Here is a 5,150-nt window from a genome sequence, read left to right as displayed (position 1 = left end):
GCCGGTCTGTGCCCTAGGCGGGGTGACGTGGGGGCTCCTCCGAAGCCGGGGTTGAGTCTGTCTTCTGTTGCCGAGGCCGAGTCCGAGCCCTGGGGTCGGGCGAGGCGGAGGTCGTTTGGCCGAGGCCAGGGCGGAGTCCGAGCCCTGGGGTCGGGCGAGGCGGAGTTTCGTCGTCTTCCGGGTCTTAGCCCGAGTCCGAGCCCTGGGGTCGGGCGGAGCGGAGTTCGCCGTCTTCCGGGTCTTAGCCCGAGTCCGAGCCCTGGGGTCGGGCGGAGCGGAGTTCGCCGTCTTCCGGGTCTTAGCCCGAGTCCGAGCCCTGGGGTCGGGCGGAGCGGAGTTCGCCGTCTTCCGGGTCTTAGCCCGAGTCCGAGCCCTAGGGTCGGGCGGAGCGGAGTTCGCCGTCTTCCGGGTCTTAGCCCGAGTCCGAGCCCTGGGGTCGGGCGGAGCGGAGTTCGCCGTCTTCCGGGTCTTAGCCCGAGTCCGAGCCCTGGGGTCGGGCGGAGCGGAGTTCGCCGTGGCGCCTTTGGCAAGGCCTGACTGTCTGTCTGACTCACTCTTTGCATTAAATGCTCCTGCAACTCGGTCAGTCGGTGTGGCGATTTAGTCAGGGTTGCTTCTGAGCGAAGCCAAGGCCTCGGGCGAGCCGGTGATGTGTCCGCCGTAAAAAGGGGGGCCTCGGGCGAGACGAAAGTCTCTCGAGGTCGGCTGCCCTTGGCCGAGGCTAGGCTCGGGTGAAGCGTGATCGAGTCACTCGTGTGGACTGATCCCTGACTTAATCGTACCCATCAGGCCTTTGCAGCTTTATGCTGATGGGGGTTACCAGCTGAGAATTAGGCGTCTTGAGGGTACCCCTAATTATGGTCCCTGACAGTAGCCCCCGAGCCTCGAAGGGAGTGTTAGCACTCGCTTGGAGGCTTTCGTCGCACTTTTTTGCAAGGGGACCAGCCTTTCTCGGTTGCATTTTGTTCCGGTGGGTGCGCGCGAGCGCACCCGCCGGGTGTAGCCCCCGAGGCCTCGGAGGAGTGGTTACACTCCTTCGAGGTCTTAATACCTTGCGTAATGCTTCGGCTGGTCTGGTCGTTCCCTCATGCGAACTGGCCGTAGCCCGGGTGCACGGTCGGGGCCCAAGCTCTCGGGCTGGTATGTTGACGCTGTCAACGGTTTGGCCGGAGCCGGTTTTTGCGAGAGCAGCCCCCGAGCCTCTGCACAGGGCGAGAGGACGATCAGGGACAGACTCGACTTTTTACATACGCCCCTACGTCGCCTTTCCGCAAGGAGGAGGGGGGGAGTGCGCCATGTTACCCTCGATGGGCACCGAACATGGTGTCTCCGGTGAGCTGCAAGCGGGTAATCCGAGTGGGCGTCCGTGCCCCGTTCGTTGGGGGTCGGCTAGGGGCCCAGAGGCACGCCCAAAAGTACCTGCGGGTGATTTGCCGGACCCGGTCCCCTGGCGACGGGGTCCGAGGGCTCGATGCCTCCCTCCGATGGGATTCCGTTACAAGATCGTTCCCGCTGGTCTCGGAAATGTCCTAGGGTACCTCAGGAGCGCAGCCCGAGCCTTGGTTATGTATCGAACGTACCCCTGGTCATCCCTCGCTCGGTGTCTGAGGCGACTGTGAACCCTTCGGGGGCCAGCCTTCGAACCCCTGATCAGTAATGGGTGCGGAGCCCGAGTAGCCTGAGGCGGCCATGGAGCCCTTCGGGGGGCTGGCCTTCGAACCCCTGACCAGTAGTGGGTGTCGGGTCCACGTGATCTGAGGCGACTGTTGAACCCTTCGGAGGGCCAGTCTTCGAACCCCTGATCAGTTGGGGGGCTCGGAGCCCGGTTCCTTCGTGGAAAAGGATCCTTTTCGGGGTATCCCCCTTTCCCGGTCCCTGTTGCAAGAGATAGAGAAAGAGGAAAAAGGAAAAGGAAACGAAATCGAACGACGTGGCGTACCTCTTTTTGACGCGGTTATTACGGCGAAGGTGAAGCGTCGAGCGCTTCTCCCGCCAGAGGCGCCGCGTGTCCCGCCGCGGAGTTAATGCGGCGGGGCGAGTGGTTGGCGAGGCGGTCGTTGCGCGTGCGCGATTCGTTCGAGGAACGGGTCACGGGCGCACCGTCTTCACGCCGTGGGAGGAGGCTCTCTTGCTGCCCCAGGATGAGACGTGAGCCTGGCTGACGACGTGACTGCTACGCCCGCCCGCCTGCCACCGCCATCACTGCTGGCCCACTTTCGGTCGCTTTGACCAACGCGCCAGGCTAGCGCTGCTGGGTCGCCTCGAGTCGCGGCATAGGCTCCGCAACCGAAGAGGCGCGACGGTGGCACAAGTGGCGGTGCGGTTGCTTGCATGCAGCAACTAGCGCGCCGGTTGCTTGACGCGTGGGCCTGGGCTTCCAAGCTGGCGTGTCAGAAGTCGGAGAAGCGCGTCCACCTGGCGCGGTTGCATGCTGTCTGCATGGCTGCCCGCCCCTTCCGCCCGTTGGTCTGGGCAAAAGTGGGGGGTCGCTTGTAACCGCTGGACAGTCGTGCGCACCACGTGCGGCGGTTTGGCTTCTTCTGCCCTAAGCTGGTTTGCATGACATGCGGGACCTAGCCCCCGAGTCGCAGGGGAGGGCCTTGGAGCGTGTTGGAGAAGACTCAACCCGCGGCGTCTGGGGGCGCACGTAGGGAGAGTTGCCTTTAAAAGGAGGGAGACTCCTTTCGGAAGGCAACCATGTCTTCTTCCTCCCTTATGCGTCGTGTCTTTTCATCTTCCAAGCCCCCGGATGGGGGATATCCGCCGCCTTTCCGCCTCCTCGTTGGAGGAGCGCAACCCCATGGGAGTTGGTACCTCTCAGCCATCGTTCGGCTTCAAGGATCTTCATCATGCAGCCCGGCTGCTCCCCTCCACCGGCGGTCACCCAAAATGGTGACCTCCAGTTCGACGGTGGGGAAAGCGGGCCAGGCCGCGGCCTCTACTCCTCCCTCGGCCTTAAGGATTTTCGTCATCCAGGCCAAGATGGAAGATGAGGCGAATCGAGGGGCCGCCCCCGCATGGGTCGGCTGCCTTTTTCTTCCCCCCGCGCCTGGGGGGGAATGGCGTCCTCGAGTCCCACGGGGACTTCCTCCAGCCATGCCGGGATAGGTAGGGCGCCAGTGGTCCTGGGTCTCCGTCTCCCTGCCTGAATGGCTGGTTCTCGTCCTCAGCGGGGGAGAGCCCTCCTGTCGTGACACCTGCCCCAAAGCTGCTGCCTAAGCCGCTTCGCTGTCCAGGGCGGGGGTGGTTGTCGTCGTGGTTAGAACGAGCGGCGGCGAGCCGCTCGTCAGTCTTCTGTTGCTCCGCAGGCCTTCCCCATGGAGTGGGGTCGTTCGTACCTGCGGAGGGGGAACCGGAGTTCCGTTCGTAATGGCACTTCGAATGCCAGTGTGTTTGTTCATTGTGGCTGTCGAGGCCTGAACATATATGTAATTTCGGCACGGAGCCGTGTTTTTTCCTCATTCTCGAGCACTAAGTCTCGCCTGTTGGTTATCTGAACCGCTTTACCAAGCATGAGTCGCCCCGTGTCAAGGTGACGAGTGAGGTATCCGTATCCCGGAGGCGTAGGAATCCCTCGGCCCGTTCGGCCTTGTTGTCTGGGGCTCCTCTAGCTTAGTCAAAGAGACCCCTCGGCTGCCCTTCGATGAGCCGAGGCCAGGGGTAGCGATATCAGTATGAACAGAGGCGGAGTTGGCTCGAGAATGGGAACCTGGTTGGCCGAAGCCTAGTCGTGTTGTCCGTCAGCGGAGCCGACGCCAAAGTCGATCCGCCGAGGCCTCGGGTCGGGCTGGCGCCCTTGGAAGCCGGTTGGCCGAGTCCCCAGGGGTAACCGGCCGAGCCGCCTGCTCGGGCCGGATTCCCGGAGGGGTCCCTGGACCGCGCCGCCGTCCGAGGCTGGGTCAGACATGGCTGAAGACGCCATCGATGCCGAGGGTGCCGTCGCCTCCCTTCAGCGTGAAGACCCGAGCCTGCAGGATCAGATCGTCTTGTAGCGTGTGCCTTCTGCGGCCGCCGAGGCCAGAAAACACACCCTCGCCGTGCTTGCGAAGCTGCGTCTTTTTTCCTCTTGTTTCGAGCATCTGGACTCTGTCGGTAACAGGGATGTTTGTGTGAGCGAGAGTTGCTTCTCGCGGAAGGGACGAGTGAGGTATCCGTATCCCAGAGGCGTGGGAATCCCTCGGCTCGGTCGGCCTTGCCGCTTACGCGTACTTTCACCCGTTCATGAGGCCCTGTCCCCGACTTAGTCGAGAAAGCTTGAAGGACTGCTTCGGCAAGAGAGCTTCCGAACGTGAAGACTTGTTCGGTCCACGGAGTCGCTTTATCCGAGCGCGGGTTACTTATCGCAGAAGGTGATGAGTGAGGTATCCGTATCCCGGAGGCGTAGGAGTCCCTCGGCTCGGTCAGCCTTGGCTGCTTACGTGTACCCCGTCTCCTGCTAGAAAGAGATCCTTTTTCGAGGAAAAATTCGACGCAGAGGGGGTCTCTCCCCTTTTAGCCCCCGAGGGAGGGTCGGGCTTTGCCGGGGCTAGGCCGACCCTTCCTTGACGACTAAACTTTGCGTAGGTGCGAGGTATATGAACAACTTGGAAACATCTTAAGGGTAGAAGCGACGTAGCTGTTTGATGTTCCAGGCGTTGCCGTAGATCTCGCCTTGATTGTTGGCCAGCTTGTATGTTCCGGGCTTCAGAACTTTGGCGATGACGAATGGCCCTTCCTAGGGGGGCGTGAGCTTGTGCCTCCCTCGGGCGTCTTGCCGCAGCCGAAGCACTAGATCGCCCACCTGGAGGTCTCGGGACCGGACCCCTCGGGCGTGGTAGCGTCGCAGGGACTGCTGGTACCGCGCCGAGTGTAGTAAGGCCCTGTCCCGAGCCTCCTCCAGCTGGTCCAGCGATTCTTCTCGGCTAGCTTGGTTGCTTTGATCGGTGTAGGCCCTCGTCCTCGGGGAGCCGTATTCCAGGTCAGTGGGCAAGATAGCTTCAGCCCCGTAGACCAGGAAAAACGGCGTGAAACCCGTGGCGCGACTCGGCGTCGTCCTTAGGCTCCAGACCACCGAGGGGAGTTCCTTCATCCACCGCTTGCCGAACTTGTTGAGGTCGTTGTAGATCCGAGGCTTGAGCCCTTGTAGAATCATGTCGTTGGCACGCTCTACT

Source organism: Zea mays, chromosome 7 (genome assembly GCF_902167145.1).
Source record: "Zea mays cultivar B73 chromosome 7, Zm-B73-REFERENCE-NAM-5.0, whole genome shotgun sequence".
NCBI classification, from domain to species: domain Eukaryota; kingdom Viridiplantae; phylum Streptophyta; class Magnoliopsida; order Poales; family Poaceae; genus Zea; species Zea mays.
Note: the sequence above shows the minus strand (reverse complement) of the source record.